Below are 21,353 nucleotides of genomic sequence, written 5' to 3'. Positions count from 1 at the left end.
ACTGGGGCTGTTTAGTCTGGGGAAGAGGAGGCCGAGGGGAGACCTCATTGCTCTCTTCAAATACCTGAAAGGTGATTGCAGTGAGAGCTGGGCTGGTCTCTTCTCAGTGGTGTTGTGTGACAGGACAAGGGGAAATGGCCTCAAGTTGTGTGAGGGGAGGTTTAGGTTGGATATCAGGAAAAACTTCTTTCCAGAAAGGGTTGTTAAGCACTGGAACAGGCTCCCCAGGGAAGTGGTTGAGTCACCATCCCTGAATGTGTTTAAAAACTGTTTGGATGTGGTGCTCAGGGACATGATTTAGTGATGGGTTGTTAGAGTTAGAGCAGTATGGTTAGGTTGCGGTTGGACTTGATGATCTTGAAGGTCCTTTCCAATCTGAGCAATTCTATGATTCTATTGTTGCATACCTGACTAGACTAGGCCCTTCCCTCCCACCTTCATTAAAAAGGAAAGGAAAGCCTAAAGAGAGCTAGGCCCTCACCACCAAAAGCACAAAGTAAAGAGGCTTTTCTGTAAATGAAAAATAAAATATCTGATGACACATTATTATCCAAAAAACTATAAAACATGAGACAGGCACAGCAGAGTACTAAAGAAAACTTAAAATATTTGTAAATATTTGTACGGCACATTCGGATCTCTGCTACTACCATGATGACAGTAACAATTAAATAAAATGAAAATTGCTGTGCAGTGAGTCAGTCATATCAGCAGTCATACAAGACTAAAAAAAAAAATCCACCCCCCCCAAAAAAAATACTGCTGAGTATTGGTGGAAATGTTCCCAAGCTCTTGATTCACAATAAATTCCAACCTCAAAGTTGCTGATATTTTTCATGTTACTCAGTACACTACAGATCAAGCACCACTAAACATGGATGGAAACTGGTGGTGGTAATGACAAGGAATTTCAACATTTTTGCTCTTAAGCAAACATTTAAATTTTCATCAAATACTTAGCATATTCAGTTAACTCAAAATTATTCATAATGATTATTTGCCATCATTTTGCTGTTTTAACTATGCAAAAAAAGAACAGAAATAACACAATCCCTTCCTTAAGGCCTATGATGAACTAAGGCTACTTAAAATGAATAATTCAAAAGCTATGCATCTCAAAGCATTTCTAAAGTCCACACAAGAGTTCCAAATTAAAAACAAACAAGCAAAAAAACAACCAACAATAACTATGATTAACTAAAATGTCTTCAGTGATTTTTTCAGTCCTGAATAATCATTAAAAGTGTGAAAATCTTCATCAAAATCTTTGTTATTTTTAAAATAATAAATCTTTTACTGCTGCAACAGCACTTCACAGTGGATCCAGCAGGATTCCCTTTACTGTAAAAGCTTGCAGGGCATTTTCTGTGAGATTTCCATGAAATAACTCTCCACCACGGTTTTAGTAATCTAAATTTAGCAATATTGCAATGATACTGTAAAGGCACAAGTCAGGGAGGAATTCTGTCAAGCGCTAACATGATGAAGGCAACAATAAGAAGTCTCTATACATTATGGCTATTTTATTTTCTGTTGAAATGGATACTTGCATTGCTACTGAGGATTTCATTACTATTTCCTTAAAGATAATCTCTACATGCTCAGAAAGTTCTCTCTTAGTACTTCAAATCTAAATAAAGAACATTAATAGACAGCATACTATGAATTAAGGTGTACAAAATTAGTAATAGCTTTTGAAAAGGGATCAGATGTTTGTGGGCTTCAGGTTTGTGCATGTATACTCAGGTTTCTAAATCCTTTTGTATGTTCTGTGGGTTTCATATGCAGTAAGAATATGCTATTTAAATAACATCAAGCTTAATTCTGAAGTTGTTAATTGCACAAAGGATCAGTGACAGCATTCTCTCACAAGAGCAAACCAAGACCATAATACCATTTTCTTATGTGCACTTACTATTAGAAGGAACTTAATCATGATAGAACATACCTTAGAGTTTATTCCACATTCTAAACCACAGCCAATTTAAGGAAATATAAAATGAGTGAAAACTTTTACAGAAGCAAGCAAAAATCAAAAGAAAAAAAAATTAGTGCACATTATTCTGTATCCTGCCTATATAACCCACTTAACCTGTAATACCAGTAGCTGTAAAGTTTTCCCATGAAATTAACTGTGTAAAAATCTATAAGCAACTATATAAGTTATCTATAATACAAAGTTTTGCTTGCTACCTGGCAAAAGGTAATTATGTCTACTCTCACAAATGTGATATCACATTGGGTCTGTAACCTTGTCACCTTCTTGCACCCTACTCATAATTAATATAGGAATTAAATGCATATGTTTTGCAGCTCACAAGAGGAAAGGTAATAGCAACTAATTGCCCTCTACCATTGTCCAATATTAGCAGAATTCCTTTGAAAAATGCCGATTATATGCCTGTCCATGTGGCACAAATCTCATGCAAGCACTTTGGTAACCAGCTGGTATTTCTAGACAGTAGTCATGATGATGTGATTGGAGAACAGGGAAGCATCTGTAGGGTTACTAGTTCATCCCTACATTGTGGCTTACTTTTGGATATGATCCTGTCACAGCTGGCTCCTCTGGCATGAAAAAGGAGGCTGTTATGTGATTGCTATCGCTGCAACCATCCTCACTTAAGTACCCAGAAAAGTCATCAGGGCTTTTCAGTTGGCGACAACAGAAAGTGTCTTTATACCAAATAAAAGGAAAAAAAAAAAGGAAAAGAAAAAAAAAACACATTTTGTTGTTCTTGCTACCATATAGGTCAGAAATCTCAGCTGGACACACAAAGTAAAAATACTAACAGGTTGTTAATGATTTGGGTTGAGGGACTTGACTAAAACATCCAGGAACTCTACAGCATGTGCAAAAGACAGCAGTTTAACAGCAGCTTTCTAGTGCAAAAACTGCGGAAGCCAAGCTCTGCAGTCCCCCATAGACACATATCTTCATTTGCTCTTCATAACCTTCCATCTTTTTGTATTATCTTATTTTTAGTCTTTCTCTGCAGATAGTTGGAATGGGCATTTGACAGTTTAGGAATGCCCTATAAAGTTGTTCATTACACTTCAGAAAGGCAGCAAAATAAGGTCAGATCCAGAAAACATGAACAGATAAGGGGCCAAGGAGGTAGGAATAGTTGGTTCTGTGATGAATCTCACCAGCTGCTGTGAAATAAGCACCTAAAAGCCTTAACAAAGAAGGTAATGAAGCACTGTGGTAAAGCAGAAATCTTCTTTTTAAGCTCTATAATTGCGTAACAGGGAGGTCAGGAGAAATGTAGCACTGAAAAAACAAAATGAAAAAATCCTTTTAAAACCCAGAAAACAATTCCATCCTTTGTGGCTGCAGCTTTAGGTGAAAGGGTTGGAATTGTGCTATGGGAAGGAAAAGAATGGGTCTGATAGCCAAAACAGATGGAACTTAGGTAAAACTAAGTAAAATATTGATTTCAGATTTCCTCAGCCTTATAGTTCACAAGCAAAGGATTTAATTGCTTTGTATAAAGGTCAGTAATAAATGGTGATAAAAAGGTTTATAACATCATTACCACAAACTGTGGAAATCAGCTTGTTTCATGTTTCCTTTATTTTTCAGCTCTTTTTTTTTTCTTTTAGAAGATTTCTCCTGGTCCTTGATGATTTATCTCCCTTCAATATTAGTAGAGCCCCACTAGCAGCTCGTACATGCATTTTCAAAAACAGTATCAGTTGAAGTTTATTCTTCTCTATTGGATTTCAGGGTAAATTTGATTATTGCAAACAGAAAGTTCAAAAACAAAACAACAACAAAAAAAACTACCCCATAAACAACAAAGAGACTATTCTATTTATGCAGAAGTGAGGCATGAGGGTTGCTTTTGTGTTGTACCTCTTCTCCAGTGCAATATTATTTGATGTCTCTTAAAGGTGAACTTGGCTTGCTGCATAGCAAAATAGTAATGAACTAACAGGTTGTTTATATCATCATTTTTGCTTTTTGGCTCTGTTATTTCTTGATAGCTCGAAGTTCCATCTCTACCATGGCCCTGAGGATGATAACTGTGGGCTTGTTACTCCTCTCTGAGCTCCAAAAAAATCCTACTTCCTGTGCTCACTGCCCAGAAGTTTCATTTGCTTCCAGGATGCTAGTATTGGCAGATCAGTCACGTACTACTACATCAAAAGAGTTGATGGTCAGGTTTTGTTCTGCTAGAGCTTTCATTTCCAGTCATCTAGTGTCAATTATCTGTAAATACATAGGAGAAGACGCAAGCAAGTCATTGCTTATACTTGTCTTTCAGGACATATACAGCACTGGACAACTCAACATGCAAAGTTTACTGTGTACTCCTTAGCTGTACACATAAGGAAAACTGGATCTAGATCACTTGTAAATATAATAAAGATTCAGGACCAAGAGGAAGTGGCATCCAGACCATGTTCTTAAGAGATTAATCATTTCATATTGTCAGCATTATGGTCCCTTTCCCACTGAAACCAGGGGAGGTTTTCCTGTGAAAGCATTAGCTGAATAAATAAGACCAAGAGTGAACGCCTTCCAAAGCCCCCAGCTACCACCTCCTCTTCTCCCCTATCTGCCTAATTTAGTAACACTGCACTGATGAGATAAATCAAATACCTCACATAGCCAGCCTTGTAAAGTTATCCTAGTTGTAAATGCCTTTATTTTTCCTAGTCAAGCTGCAAAGGATATGAACCTCAGCTCCAAGCAGAAAAGGAGACTATTTCCCTAAGAAGCATAAGACAATTTAGAAGGGCAAATGTCAGACCCAGAACACTGGGATACTCTCAGCTGTTAAAATCATTTAAAAGAGGTAAGGGAAACATCCCTAATAGGGCTGACCTCAAGGTGCACAGTCAGCACTCCTTGTTTTCAGTGGGCATGCAGTCATTACTTTTTGGAAAGGTGGGAAACAAGCTAGGACCTTGCAGTTGCTGTACTGGGGAAAGGACAGAGGTAAACAGGACATTAATGCAAACAGTTTATAAAATCTAGGAAGATTTTAGGGGAGGTTTGGGGTTTCCCAGCACTTTTGAAGGGATTTTAAGCATCCATAAAGAGCAATTTTTCTAGCCATGCCCCAGACAGTCAATTACAGTTATGATTCATTGCCATGGAGCTTATCATGATGTTATCATCATGAGTCACTGGTATCATTCAATGAATGCCTTCAAATGGCCATAATTAGTACTGCACTATAAATTCATGTAGGGTTTTAAAAATATTAAGAAACAGTATGTCTCCTTCCTAGAGATCAACAGCCTATAAGTAAGTCATTTTCCCAGACACAGCACAAGCATGATTAATTTAGCTAATAGTCAACAAGGACGTGTTAATTACTTCTCTCTGACTAACAGTGACCCATGTCACTATGAAAAGATGCAACACCTTGATGTACAGTTCTGAAGACAGGGCTAAAAGAAAGACGCAAAGCTTTGAAGCTGTAGGCCCAGTTGCAGTTGTTGGAGTACATGTATCAGTGGCACCTACGGAAGAAACCCTATTAGCTGCGTTTGGTTATTTGCCATGAGATATCCAAATGAATCGAATCTATGACAAAACAGCCAGGTCTAGATTTGAGGACTGTATTATAAGAAAAAAAACTAGATTATGGTATGTTATAGGGGAGTAAGGGAAGAAAAACTATTCTCAACTCTCTCCCTCTAGAAACGTACTCTATACACAATTATATAATTTTAAGAAAGAACTTATAAAATGTTCTATTTTTGCTAGAATGTAATCCAGAAAGCCTTCATCAACTTCTGTCTTTTATCAAACCTTTGCTACTAGTAATTTATTTATTTATTTTTAAAATTCTATCCTACCACACCACAGCCTTTGTAATCTAAGATAATGGTCTCTATTTTCTAGTCCCATATGGCTTCCTGGCAAGCATGTTGTTCTTACCCTTTCATCTCAGTTACTGTTATTACAACCTGCCACTCATTAATTGACACGTAATTGCTTGGCTGAATGTCAGTTCTACCTTACCCATTTCAAGACAACTAGGTCAAATAAAATCTTGCTGCAGAAAAAAATAGAACTAATTCTTTCTCAAGTTCAGAGCTTCAGAATTCCTAGAGCACAGCTCTTAAGAAGTACATGGAGAAAAAACCTTTCACTTTTAAAGATGTTTCTGTGTTCCCCAGTTCTGTTTTCCTTCAAAGGCAATTCACTTTTAGCTTAGCACGTAGGCTCTTGCAGATAACAGTGAAGGGTTGGGACCAGCTCTATTTCTTGTCTATATTCTTAAGCCTCCCAGGTGCTTGAGGTGTTTTGCGGGGAAAGCAAAGTACAAAGATTGAGAACTGCGGTTTATCAGCATTCAGCTCCACTTCTTTCTGAAACAGGGCTAAGCAGGAGATCTCACGCATAACTACCACTGTGATGCAAGAGCTGTAGAAGCGCTGCCTTTTATCTGCAATTAGAGACAAGCACTGAACACCAGAAAGCTTGTGCAAACTGGAATTTGGCTGGAAGAAATTGTTTCTCTGTCAACATAACTAGAGGCTCAGCAGTCTTCTGATTATTAATGTGACCCAGAAATCTGCAGGGGCTGATTAGACATGAACAATGAAACGCCAATGGCCTGCCCAGGTTTCCATTTCTTGGGATACTGGACATTCTTTACCTCTGGAATCATCCAGCCTTCAGCACTTGGTGAAAGCAAAACAAATGTAATGTGCATACAACCAGAATCACATGGCAAGATTATGCCTCTTCAAACTATCTCATCAAACACTCAGAAACATCAACTCTTATGTTAGCTGAAGGCAGAAGGACTGTATTTTGCAGAGGCTTGTTGAATGCTGAGGTTACTGGAGTATGAGAATTTTACTGCCAGGAGTTTTTTGTAAAAACATGTTGACAATTTTATTCTTATTCCTTGCTTTAAAAAAAAAACAACGTTTTGGTATCCTCTCCAACTGCCTGTAGCTTCATCCTTCTTTTTTCAGAGCTCAATAGTCCAGCCTGTGGGTCTTTTTTCTCTAAGCACAGAAGACAAATTTCAGAGTAGATTTGAGAGGCCTCTCAGGGCTTTTTTCCCTTTGCTCAGGCATATCCAATACGCAGACCAGCATAGCTCACAATGTGGCTGCCCTCTGCTATGCACTACAGAGTCAGCAGCTCTCCCCTGTGGAGTGGGCCCCAGCACACACCCATTGCTCAGCAACACCCAAACTGTTGGTGAGCTATTAATACTGTGCTGGCCAAAACCAGGGCATGGGGAGGGCAGTAGTGTGCAGTGTTGACTCAAATGATGGCAAATAATTGTATGCATTTTGATACATTGGCTAAACACAGTGCTCTGAACAGTGAAGAATATGCAGCCATGCTTTCCATTTTGACAAAGGAATTTGAGAACAGGTTCCAAGATTGAAAAAAAAAATCAATTTATGTTTGTGACACATTTTCAGTTGATATAAATACACAACCTGTAAATTTTCAAACGGAATGTATAGGGTTGCAATCAGATATTCAACTCAAAAATCTGATCATGTTTGATTACCAGACTTGGAAAGCCCTTTCTTAGCAGAGAAATATATCATAGAATCATAGAATGGGCTGGGTTAAAAAGAACCTCAAAGATCATCTAGTTTCAACCCCCCTTCACAGGCAGGGTCCCCAACCACTAAACCCTTCACTTCACAGTCACACCCTATTCATGTCATTGCTTTTTCGCAGCACACACATTTGTGAACAGCTGTCAAGGATGAAATACAGAAAGAGTAAAATTTCATCAAAAATCTCTGATAAACACCTTGAGATCTCACTAAGAACTGTAACCACTGCCATCAAACCAGGGTTATGCATTTGTTTCATGAAAACAAGCTCAAATATCCCACCAGTTTTACGATTTTGTTCCACTCTTTTTTTTTGTTTTAAGAAAAATATTAAAAATTAAAATGTTTTGTTACTTATATAGTATCAATATTGCATATTTTATGAGGGCTGCTCCAAAAATAATGCCTCCTGTTTTATTATGTTAGCCCATGACATCAGAAGTGGATGTTTGTAGTATGGCAGTAGAGGCTGAACCTTCCCACCAATATTCCGTTCTATTTTGTTGCTGTGAGATAGACGAAAAGAGGGTTAGTCTGGCAAAATGGCATCTGACATGGAAGTGAGGATGAAGCAAAGGTGTGTCATGGAATTCCTCCACTGATATTCATCAACGCCTGCTGAATGTCTATGGAGACCACAGTGGATGTGAACACAGTGAGGCTTTGGGTGCTGCAGATTTTTATGAGTACAGCACGCAGGCTCTTGTTCATCACAGTCAAAAATGTATAGCTGATGAGAAAAACAGGGAATCCTTATACACTCATCCAAAGGAGATCAGCCTTCAATTATTACAGACTAATGACTGTGCAACACAGCTCAGCAGTTCTTGTTTTTGGTAGAGTTCAGTGGTACTCATAAAAAAAAAAAAAAGAGAAAATCCATAGCTAAATTTTTATCATGGGATAATTTAGTTTAATTTTCTCAGTGGGATTTCCATCTCAAATACAGTCCCAATACAATGGCATCTGTTTGTCAGGCTGAATTACTTTACTGACATAAAATCCTATGAAATGAAAATAAATTCCCTAAAGGATCTAGAAAAGGATTGTGCATATTTTTCTATTTTTTTTTCCCAGAGACCTCTCCCATGTTGAAAAATGATTGGAAAGAAATATGTGCTTCTCAGCTAAAGACCAGTTGAAAGTCCAAAGTACCAGCCAGAACTGAATTGCTGGCTGATTTCAACATAATGCAATCAGATTAGGGCAGGACATCCATGGATGGAAGGACAAAAGCAGAGGTTGCCTGTTGGTGAAGAAGCAATTTCAATTGGAGGGAAAAAATATAATAACTTCCTGCTAGGAGTCAAATGCAGAGTATTTTTTCAGACCAGAACTGTGAAAAACTTAACTGACCAAATCAGTTTTCTGATTTCGGAGGTTTTTTTTTACTTTGATTAGTCCAGGTTAAAAATAATAGACCAAGTCTTAGGCCATTATAAAATAATGTAGCTCTTCTAATTCTGATGGTGTTGGATTAACAATGACCACTGGAAATATTCATTGTAAAGTAAACGTCATGGCAAATAAGTTGATTCAGGAGACTATTGCTTAGTGTAAACCTGAAGAGGTACAGGTTGTTCTCGACAATCTTTGCACTAATCTTACTAATTGACTGGAGAGTAATTCAATTCTAAATTAACTTGTTTCCAAGTTTGTACCTTTGCATTAGCTGTGTGCTGCAGACTGAAGACTGTCTGAGAATCACTTTTCCACGCACTTTTCAAAGGATTTATTTTTCTTCTACAGCATTATACTCAATTATTCAGAGTGGGGAAGAATATAGCATGCTTTTAACATAATCAGTTTAAAAAATAAATTCTTCTAAAACCTACAGCTACACTGTTTTTTCATGGACTGGATGTTAACACAGAAGTCCTTAATCCCAGATTTCACTGCAGTTCAGGACACCCTGTGCAGGGACTGAAACACTTAAACACCTCTGTGGAGATGGGGAGGAAGGGCTAGGTCCAGACCTGCCCTATCAGGCAAACTGCTCTGATAACAAAAGATAAAAGGTCAAGTATTGAGACAAAAATGCTGAAAACAAGTTTAACCCAGCCTTCACTTAAAGATTATTTGCATATGAAGTATTAGAAGAAAACTTTTTTGTTTCACGTGGAACAGATGGGGAGGGAAGAGAAACTACAGAACAGAAAGTCAACTCCACAGTTGTAGAAAACTGTGTTGATGAGGGGTGGGTTTTCATTGTGGCTTTGCATATTCTCATAACATTCCCATCAGCTTATCTTTGCTTTTCCCTGCTGATTTTTTTTAATTCCCTTTTTCCTTCTGTCACAGCGTTATCTATAGATCTGTGTCCGTGACAGGGGGACAGCAGGCCTACAGGCCCACCGGTCCAGAAAAGAGAGAAAGGAGGAAAAAATAAAAGCGTTGGCGGTTTAGGGGCCGGCCCGGACAGGTCCGGTGGTTAATGCGGCAGGGGACCCGTGGACCCACGTCCTGGGGAAAACAAAGGGAAAAGGGGAAGGGTAGGAAAACCATAGATGGGTCTAAAACAAAACAGCGACAACAATCTGAGGAGGAATGTTAATTTACTAAATATGATATCGAAATTGAGGCCAATAAATCAGAACAGAGAGAGTTCAAAGCTGAGATTCTTACTCCGTAAGCTGCAGGGGGACCACGTGCTTCTCCGCTGCATACGGAGAGAACTCCTAGTCTACCAGGCCACTTCACCAGCCCCCTCCAGACCCAAAGACCCCTGGGGAGTGCAGCTCCTTCCCTACCCCTCCGAGAACCAAGCATGCAAAAAAAAGCTAGTCCGCGGAAAACAGGACATTAACTCTTTAACTGCCAGTGCTTTACATTATGTTATGATGTGGAATACCAACAACAAAAAATCACAAAACCTTCTCACTTGGATCTTTTATCTCAAAATTTCTTTTATCTGAAAAATTCTCTCTCCTGGATTTTTTTTTCCTAACAATAAGTAAATGTAAAGTCACTACTTCCCTTCCACCAAAGCTTTTCTCTCACAGTGAAATTCTGCCATGTTACATTTTAAAAAGCATGATTGTACAGCCATTGTAAAGAAGGAAAACAAGGGAAGAAAGTACAAAACCCTCACTGATTGGATTAAAATAACACAAGATTGGATTAAAATAACACAACTACTTCCTACATTGGCTTTAGTGGAAGTTTCTCCTGCACATTCCTTGCTTCCACACTGAATTTACGTCAGGCATAATCCATGTCAAACTGCTACTTGATTTAAAAGGAAGCATTATTTATTTGTAGAAAGGTGAAGAAGTAAGTCATGAATGGTTTTAAACTAAAAGAAGGGAGATTCAGATTAGAAGAGAGGAGAACATTTTTCACTGAGAGGATGGTGAGGCAGTGGCACAGGTTTTCCTGAGAAGCTGTGGATACCCCATCCCTGGAGGCACTCAAGGCCAGGTTGGATGGAGCCCTGGGCAGCCTGAGCTGGTGGGTGGCAACCAGCCCGCAGCAGGAGTTGAAACTAGGTGGGCTTTAAGGTCCATTCCAACCCAAACCGTTGCATGATTCTATGATCTTGGAAACAGAAATTCTAAGATTCTCTTGTTCATCCCAGTGCAAAGGCAAGCCTTTTATTAGAAAGAAAGAGCAGTGCATAATAATGGAATAAGCAAACGTTTTTCTGACAGGTCTGATCTCATACCTTTACTGAAATTTGAGCTGCAGTGAGGGCACCTGCTGCACTGTGCTAATACAGTGCTGCATTTTGTTTACTTGGATACAGTAGAGCCATGGAGAGTGTTAGACACCTATCAGGGTTTATTCCTCTTCTTTTTCTCTTTTTAATGCAACATAGAATGAAGGAATTAATATATCAGTGCCCTTTTATGCCCACTCCCCTGCCATTCTGTATGTCTGCTGCCTCCCATCTCCACAGATGTCTGACTGCACACCGTGTGCTGCTTCACCTCCTTCCCAAATCTCCAGCTTCCACCTACATCCCTCTTCCCTCCTCCCTTTACTTCTAATTATTTCTTGCTGGCACATCATGCTGCCTTGCACAGATTTCTCATCCCTCCCCCTTTCCTTCATGATAAAAGCATAGTTTGATAGAAGTCAGTGAAATCAGTAAAGTAACACAAAGGTCTGTTTCACAGTTTTCCATTATGAGATTAAGTAGTGAAGATAAACATTTAGGAGACGCAGACAACAAATTTATAAAGCATAATTCTAGGCATAAAATACACGAGAAAAAAAAAATACTAGGAATGTGGCATTAATTAAAAGCAAAATGAGATAAGCAGAGAACAGTATTCATTTCTAAATAAGAAAAAAGGAAAGATGAAACAAGAATAATAAAGATAAAAGATTATTATTATTAAATTCAAAATCTCATAATGTAATTATTTGGATAGAGGACCAGAAAAAATAGTGAAGTTACATAAAGGGCCACCAAGATTTTTGAGACAAAAATCTGACCCGCAGTTTTCTGGATGATTATTATTATGACCAAGGCTACAAATGGCAAAAACTTTTTAAACTCACTTCTATCACCAAAACAAATTTCTTCAGACACATTGTCCTATTCTTCCTTGCAGAACCTCTCAGATGAGGGTATGCAAAAAGAATTGACAAGTATGATCTGGGGCTTGCTCACTCTGACATAAGACAGGAGTAGGTCTCTGGGTGAGTAAAGGTTTTTTGAAGGCAAGATCTGAATCAGCCCCTTCACCTGAGGGAGGCAGGCATTTAAGATGCTGGTGACTGATGGAATAGTTATGATAAAGGTGAGCTATGATTTTTATGTCATTCTTCACAGACTGTCTTCATATCCTCTTTTGTACCGTACAAGCAAGAGACCTGCTATTCCACATAGCACCCAAATGCCTCAATGCTTTTTACAACAAAGTGTTATGAACCCGTGCTACTCCTGTCTGCCCATGAAAGGCTGACTCTAGAGCAGGTGTGGGTTTCTCTGGTAGAGCTCATGGCCACTGTTAAAAACAGTAGCAGGAAGCCCTGAACTGCATGTTCTGTCAACAGCAGGCCTTTAGCAATCTCAAAGGGTTTTTACCCCTCCCTCACTTGCCATGTTTTATGTGGACTGATAGGAAGAAATCACTTCTTTCACCTTCCCTCACAGTCTAAATAGATACAAGTGATTAAAATATTCATGAAAAAAGAGAGGGGAAAAAAAAAAGAGAGGGGAAAAAAAAAAAGAGAGGAAAAAAAAGCTGAAATTATAATAACATTAATTAAATTGCCAAAAGAACAAAATTTGGGGAAGGTAGAGATAATAGCATGTACCTTATCTCATCTGCCTCCTGGTCTGGTGATGGAGAATGAAGGAATAAAGCTAAGTACAGTCAAGCTCTGTGCCACAGGGCGTTAAACAGGAGTAAAACACTGGGTCAGTGACACTGCCACTGAAACTGTCTCCAGCCCACTCCCACCTCTTAAAGAGGAGATATCCTTAGACGATTTGCTACACAATTAAATATTGCAGTTAGTCATTTGTAAGCCTCCCACCTGCTAAAGCTGCACTGTGGGAAATGGTGTGCAGAAATCTATAGTAAAGTGAAAAGGTGATGTAATCCTCCACTTTACAGGAGGATCTTGGTTGAAAAATTGCTTCCAAATCCCCACTGTAAGGCACATACATGATATATGTTGCAAGGTAAATCTCTCCTTTCTCAGTTGGTAAATTGATGTTAACATCAATGCTATACCGCAGTTAATAAGTACACTGAAAGATTAGGTGCCCTGCATGTGTTATGTGAGTTGATTTATTCATTTATTTATTCACTAATTCACACAGCATTTGCAGATTAACACATTTGTCTTTCCTAAACAAACCACGTTAACACTTTAGATCTTTAGTTTCTTTATAGTCTATCTACAAATAGATAACAAAAAGACTCCTTGAAGTCTGACAAAAAAATATACAATGGCAAATCTGCCTTTTTGAAGATACTAAAAAGTTGGCATTGAGGTGTCAGCAGAAGTGCTGATATGTCTTTGGTATAGATTTTGCTAGGAAACTTACCAGAACCGTACATCAGTGAAGCCTCTAGCTCAAATTGCATTTGTTTAGAATTCAGTGGCTAAATATTTCAAATTTTCCTCTGTGCCAAGCATGTTCTGTCAGCTCACAAATCCCCCTACACTACAGACAGTAGGGAAAAGTGCAAAGTTTTAGAGAGCAGCTGATCCTGTTTCAGAGGTGAGCAGAACTTCCCCTCTAATTGTGCTTCCATATTGTCAGAAGCTGTTATGATGTAAGGTGCTGGATTTGAATGAGAGAAAGCTGTTTCTCCTTATTCTCCTAGAAGCCCATGTCTTCATGGAGGGGGGGGGGGGGGGGGGGGAATGGAACAATGCAATTAGACTATGAGAGCTTTGATATTTTACATGGGCTGGATGATGGAGAAAAGGTGAAGGGAAAGCAGTTGCTGGAGGAGTCAGGGATAGAAAGGAAAGGAAAGAGTGGAGGCTTTGTAACTATTCAGCTCCTCAGCAGTGCTCTGATGTCAGAAATAGCTTTGAAAGCCACATTCAGAATGGGTCTCAGAAATGACAAAACCATATAACAGGCAATAGTGATACTAGAAGATACAAAGAGGTCCATACTATGAGTGTGAACGATCTAGTTGGGCATTTCTAGTTGATTTTGTTTTCTTGACAAAGGCCAATTTGTTGAATATCTTACACAGGAAGAGGACTTGCTTTCAGAGGGTTTCCACAAAGCAAAAAGTTTGAGGAAAAGAGCTACAGAATGGTAAATGCCCACAGTGACATTTTCAAAATTGAAAATCTTGGTTTTACAGCATGTCACAAGCTTTCATTTGAAAATGCAAGCTAATTATGATTAAAAAGAGACTAAAATGATCAGAAACAAAAGAAAAAAGTTCAAAATTATACGGAAGGCCTTCTTCAATTGAATAAGAATCATTCATTTAACTTTCAGTCTAAGAAAAGTGTGACATTTCAATTTCTAAATCCTATGTGTGGTGAATATTTTCTTTCATTTGACTGGGACACTTTTCTTAAGAGAGAGAAAAAAACATCTGTTTCGCCCTCCTTCCAGCTGCAGCTTTGCTCTTTTACATTTTTGCGCTTCAGATCTTTATACAATGGGTAGCATTTCAATGGGAAATAAGGGGGGTGGAACTCAAGGGTTTCATTTGCTCTTCTAGCAGGAAAAATCCCTTTAAATATCTATTAAATGTTATGGTCATAAAATCAGAGGCCCAGAATACATGAAATGCCAGAATTTGAATGTCCTTTCAACCTTAACTCAGACATTTTCTGCTTATACACTACAATACAGCTTTTCCATTTCTATGATCACCTTCTTCTTTCCCCAGAGCCTCATAGTACATAAATAGGTATTTTCTGAGTGAGTAGTTTTTCACTATTGTGCATTATCACCATCATTTAACATGTTTGCTTTGACACTTTGTCTGGGCTGATGCCCCAAGGTCCTGTTTATGCAGCCTTTCCTTTGAAAGATGTCTATTTGCTATTTGTTGTTTGTATCCTTTTTAGGACTCTAAAATCAAAAGGTCATATTCTGAAAGAAAAAAAAAATCCCTATATGTTTGCAATATATAGTCACCAAATTTACCTTGAATTCTGACATTTGAATTGTAGACACTAATCTAACCATTTATGTTTGCATCTCATGCATTTAAAGGTATAAGCCAACAAATTAACTAACTCCATAATAAAAAGACTTGGTTTTGCCTTCTAAAGAAAGTAGCTACAACATTTTGGTTTCCATGGTGGTATTGTTGAATCCTCGCTACGGTACCTGCGGTCAGCATCAGAAAAATTTTTGCTTTGAACTTCATTTTTTAATTTCCTTGGCTGGTACTATCAGGAAACTTCACGTTCATTTTATAGTCTGAAGAGATGAAATGTCCAAGAAGAATTCCATAAGGCATACATCCAAGAGAAGCAAAGAAACTTTTCAAGCAACAATAAACCAGAGTATTTCAAATAGAAGACAAAGAAATCTGTGTCTTGATGGTGGGAAAGACTTTACATACCATTATCAGAACGTTTATATACACCCACCTCCTCTTTCACCAGTTCCTTTTTCCAAAACTAAGCTGTATTTCATTCAGGTTGTTTTAGAGGTTTCCAGATAATGTTGCTCTCAAATCTGTCACATTTCGAATGCAGTGGTTCATGAATGACCTTTTTCTTATGTTCACTAAGCAAGTAGGATCTCGATCCAGGCAGATTCTTTGGCTTTGGCTCACTCCACCCTCCCCTGTGCTCTAAACAAACCACTTCCCCAGGCTCAGAGGGCCATAACTTTGGTTGTTTGAAAAACTCATTTAACACAATTGATTGTAACATTCTCCCTCTCTTTTTCCCCAGTCATAACTTCCTGATTGCTGTTCATCTGTACCAGATGTGTGCTTTACATTTCCAAACTATATAAATACGTTGCCCTAAATGGCTCTCTCTCTTCCCATATGCTTTATATTTATATTTACAGTAGCAAGCTAACTTGTATGCTTCAGCATCCATTTGACTTCAGGTCTGAAAAAGAAATGGGGAATTCCTCTCTGAGAGGTGCAATTCATGCTGCTGGTAGCATATCAATCTTCAAAAACATCTGAGTACGTAAGTTACACAAGGAGGAGTTAGAGTGATCTACAAGGAAAAACTGAGGTATGCAGAGAGTAATAATACTTATGAAGCAGATGTTACTCTTCACTCCTAATCAGTACTAAAGTCATACACTACCATGGTGCAGAGGTGACAGTGTTGACCTGGGTGTCATTCTTCTAATGAGCTAATCAGCAATGACAGTTAAAACTTCTCAGTGCAATCTGCTGCTCAGTGGGAGTTTGAAGTGGCTTGTGTGTGCATGCCTACTTTCTACAGCATTTCTTCTGAGAAATAAGCAGAAGCCAAAAATGGTAAATTAATAGAAATAAGGACAAACTGCAAAATCCACCTTCTTCATTTTCCAGTCTAGTAAGAAGGGAATGATGACTACTTCTTTCATCAAGAGACATATTTTAATATATTTCCATGTGTAGAAAAATGTGCCTGCCAACGAAGATGATGCCTGTGCATGCACAGAGAAGCTGTGTAAGTGCAAGGATATTTTGTCCATTTTGTAGGCTTTAGAACATATCCTTAAATTCATCTAGGTGTTCTTTACAAGTGCAAGGGAAAATTCCAGCTTGCATTTATAGCTCTGATCCCTACACATAGACAGATGGAATTTCTATCAGGTTGGAAGTTATTTTAGATTTTTAAAAGATCAGATATTTCCCTTTAACAAAACATATGCTGTGACTGCAGTTGCCAAATCTTCTGGTTTTAATGTACATCTATTCTTCTGAAAATTCTACCTCCAGGAATTATGCCATTATGTTAAATACTGGACTAAAACATACAAACATTGATTTATCTTATTATACATTCATCTCATCTGAAACTTCTCTTTTGCACAATTCTGAGACCTAGTGTATCACCTGGCACCAATGCAAGAAAATGTGGTGGCTCATCAACTCAGTCTGTCACCAGGAAAGAGCAGCAGCATTCCAGAGTCTTAACTAACCCAGCCATACACCTTTAACTCTTAAGGAAGAACGGAGTGAACGCTGTTGAAAACTTGAAGACTGCGATAATTTTGTCCTGAGAACATCTACACTAAGCTGCATTTCCTCCACTGTTAGTCTCTCCTTTTTTCTTAATTTTTGTGTCTTTTTTTAAAGTTGAAAAAGTGATCATATTAACAATTCAGAACAGAAAAAAATAACTATTTACTGCTTAAAACTGCTTAACAAAATAAGAAGCTTTAACAATTATTTCCAACAAAAGAGTCTCAAAATGTTTTTAATACATTTGTTCTGAAAACAAACCAGCAAGCAAAACAAAACAAAACCCCTGCATTTCAATTTCTAGTTAAATTATATCCATTTTCACTTGAACAGTTTAACATATTTTCAGTCTCGGCACCTGTGCTGTTATAGTATTGTGCATGCTGGGGTATCATCTCAAGCCCCAAGGCTATGACAACATATTACAATAACAGGGCTATGATAACACTTACAGCTTTCCAGGTCTACTTATGCCATCAACATTCATGTGGTATTGTGTATACCCCTGCGTGTGGCTGTACTTCTGTGACTGTTATCTCTTGAATCCACTAAGCTGCTCTGATTTGAAAGTCAAATGCGGCAGCTGCAAAGAAATATGAAAGAGAAATTCATAAAAAAATGCACACCAAAAGACCAAATCTTAAGAAAGACATATTAACTCATCAGTATTCTGCAGTTTTGAATGGGTTCTTGTCATCTCCTGTCATTGTTTGCCATAGAGCTTTACATGTAGTTTTTAAGTAGGTGTCCTATTTCATTATTAATAACACATTTTGTTAGTAAGTAATGAGACTACCATGGAAATCAAATAATTCATTGCAAATTTATCAAGCTCCCTACCTGTAGATAGAGTGAGGGGCTTTGGTTTGTTGTTGTTGATGTTGTTTTTATAGCTTATTCAATTTATAGAAATATTTCTGAGAAATACTAGAAAATGAAAAATATGAGCATAAGAAACCCCGTGAACATTCCTGCCTATCCCAGTGGCTGTACTAATCCCACTTTGTGACAGTATGCTCTCCCTGATACCCCCTGCTTCTTCTCCCCTCTTTCTTTCCCTCAATGCCCTCACAAACAAGGCCTTACACAGTCGAGAGTGAGCGACAATACTGATAACACTCTTGCTAAGACATATTGAAGACCACAAATCCACCTCAAACTTGGGGGCTGAAAGAACTATTGACAGACATCTTGTTCAACAGCTGAAGACCAGTTGAGCATGCACCTAAAAAAAAGAAGTAACTTCTAACTATAAGTCAGTTATCTTACACCATAAACAATGAGCAGCCCAAGAACCTCCTTTGAGCTCTCCTGTGAGGCAGCAGGCTGCATGACAGGATCTCTCCTTGAATAGGGACACCTATCAAGGTTACACCTACGTAGAGATCCAGTACTTCTTGCCATCAAAATGTCCTGCCAATATAGATCCTTGGTAACTGACTAATCATTTCAAGCCTTGTTAGCCTCACTAAGATCACATATCTCAGACTGATTGTCCCTTAGACATAAGCCATTGACTAAGTCTGGGACTAGAAGTGGATCCATCTGCACCTAGGCTCCATACATTCATGGTTCAAGGAGTCTGGAAAGCAAGGGATCTACTCTGAACATTGTAATGCAGTGGGAGGGCTTTATATATAAGTGTTTACCATACCCTCTATGCAGTAAATAACCAAATGTATCCAGCCATCTTTTAGAATCATAGCATCCTTAGAGTTGGAAGGGATCTTTAAAGGTCATCTAGTCCAACTCCCCTGCAATGAACAGGGACATGCACAGCTAAATCAGGTTGCCTAGGGGTTGATCCAGCCTTGCCTTGAAACTCTCCAGGCATCAACCAAACAACCCGTTCCAGCGCCTCACCACCCTCACTATGAAAGCCTTTTCCTTATATCTAACCTAAATCTCCTCTCTTTAAGCTTGAAACCATTTCCCCTTGTTCTGTCACAACAGACACTGCTAAAGAGTCTGTCCCCTTCTTTTCTGTAGCTCCCCTTTAGATATTGAAAGGCCACTACCTGGTCACCTCGCAGCCTTCTCTTCTCCAGGCTGAGCAGCACCAGCTCTCTCAGCCTGTCCTCATAGGAGGGGTGTTCCATCCCTTCGATCATTTTTGTGGCTCTTCTCTGGATGCACTCCAGCAGGTCTACGTCTCTCATGTACTGAGGACTCCATATCAGGACACAGTACTCCAGGTGAGGCCTCACCAGCGCAGAGAAAAGGGGCAGGATCACCTCCCCCGACCTGCTGGTCACACTTCTTTTGATGCAGCCCAGGATACAGCTGGCTTTCTGGGCTGCAAGGGCACTTTGAAGGCTCATGTCCAGCTTGCCATCCACCAGTACCCCCAGGTCTTTTTCAGCAGGGCTGCTTTCAATCCTTTCATTCCCCCAGCTTGTAGGGTAGTGAGGGTTGCCTTGACCCAGGTGCAAGATCTTGCATTTGGATTTGTTGAACCTCATGAGGTTCACCTGGGCCCACTGCTTAAGCCTGTCTAGGTCCCTTTGGATGGCATCCCATCCCTCTGATGCACTGACTGCACCCCACAGCTTGGTATCATCAGCAAACATGTCGAGAGTGCATTCAACTCCTGTTGTCACTGATGAAAATATTAAAATGTATTTGCCCCAGCACCGATCCCTGTGGGACACCACTCATCACTGATCTCCATCCAGACATCGAACCATTGACCACAGCTCTCTGGACTTGATCTTGCAGCCAGTTCTAGGTCAATCAAACAGTTTGCCCATCAAATCCATATCTTTCCAATTTGGAGAGAAGGATGTTGTGGAGTACCATGACAAAGGCCTTAACTGAAGTCCAGACACATGAGATCAGTGGCTCCCTTGTCCACTGATGCAGTGACACCATCGTAAAAGGTCACTAGGTTGGTCAAACAGGATTTGCCCTCGGTGAAGTCATGCTGGTTCTCCCATATCACCTCCCTATCTTCCATGTGCCTTAGCATAGCTTCCAGGAGGATCTGTTCCATGATCTTCCCTGGCACAAAGGTGAGACTGACAGGCCAGTAGTTTTCATGGTCAACCTTTTACTCTTCTTAAAAATAGGTGTGATGTTGCCTTTTTCCAGTCACCAGGGACTTCACCTGATTGCAATGACTTTATCAGGAGAACTCAGAGAGCGTGGCTTTTATAATTTGTGATATTTCTGGAGAGCTGAAATTGTTGGACCTTCCTACTGAATCACAAAATAGCTTAGGTTGGAAGGGATGTTAAAGATCATCCAGTTCTAAACCACTGCTGTGGGCAGGATTGCCAACCACCAGATCAGGCTATCCAGGACCCCATCCAACCTGCCCTTGAACACCTCCAGGAATGGGGCTTCTTGGAAAGATAAAGCAAATTCTTCATTTATTTCTTTCAAATTTCTCACCAGAGGTGAAGAATGATGTGCTTCCTTATAGGTAACTATTGCAAGTCCAATCTTGCATACCATCAAGTTTCAATATTGGAACATTTAGATAGTATTATACTGAAAAATATTTGGATTGTCAAACTTAAGATCAGCCTGAGAGACTAGTTGCCTTCTACTGTCTGTGGAAATGGATAACTCCTGCTTCACGCCAGCTTGGCTTCTCTTCTGAGTCACCCTCTTATCAAGTTTATCTCTTCACCTCCCTGTCTCCCATCTGACATCTCAAGAGTCCTGAAAAGATTCAGAATTTAGGACTATGTATGAGGTTACCCCAAATCTGAGTGTTATCTGACTAGAGGGATGGGAGAAGACTTAGCTGCTATTTTCCCTGCCCCTTCATCCACATTTGTGCACACCCATCAGTCAGAATACACCACTCCAAAGAATATTGGATATTCTCAGCTTCTGATGGCAGAGAGAAGCTGAAGTTCAATCCTGCACCTTTCTTTTCATATATTCACTCTTCAGCAGTATAAAACATCTATATACTTTGTATGCAGAGATGAGCAATAATTTATTCTAAGTACTTCACCTCTTCTATTTCTGAACTAACTGTGAGTAAGTCAGCATTCAAGTGGCTTTTGCAAATAAATCTAGCAATCATTTCATAAAGAAATGTGCAAACGTGGAATCTTTGAAAAGGGAACGTGTTAATATTTTGCCAATGTCACAAAGAGGTACATGATCTCGGTCACTTCATTTTAATTACTCTGGTGTTACTCATGAACAAAATTATGAAGAAGAAAAAAAAGATCATTGTCAGCAGAGTGG

General features: G+C 39.1%; 1 long non-coding RNA gene across 48 annotated transcripts in view; it reads right to left on the bottom strand.

The window, feature by feature from the left end:
- Positions 1 to 21,353, bottom strand: part of LOC110402005 — a 316,902-nt gene that overhangs the window by 226,790 nt on the left and 68,759 nt on the right. For 40 of the 48 annotated variants that reach the window (XR_002440790.1, XR_002440793.1, XR_002440787.1 and 37 more), the window contains one exon: positions 17,600 to 17,730. The exons of 6 other annotated variants lie outside the window; for them this stretch is intronic. This is a non-coding gene — a long non-coding RNA (uncharacterized LOC110402005). Of the gene's footprint in view, positions 1 to 15,597; positions 16,064 to 17,599; positions 17,731 to 19,165; positions 19,228 to 21,353 lie in introns of those variants that run through there. 2 more of the 48 variants (XR_002440777.1, XR_002440795.1) reach the window with 2 other exon arrangements.

Source organism: Numida meleagris, chromosome 6, assembly GCF_002078875.1.
Source record: "Numida meleagris isolate 19003 breed g44 Domestic line chromosome 6, NumMel1.0, whole genome shotgun sequence".
Lineage (NCBI taxonomy): Eukaryota > Metazoa > Chordata > Aves > Galliformes > Numididae > Numida > Numida meleagris.
Note: the sequence above shows the minus strand (reverse complement) of the source record. Positions and strands in the feature narration are given on the sequence as shown.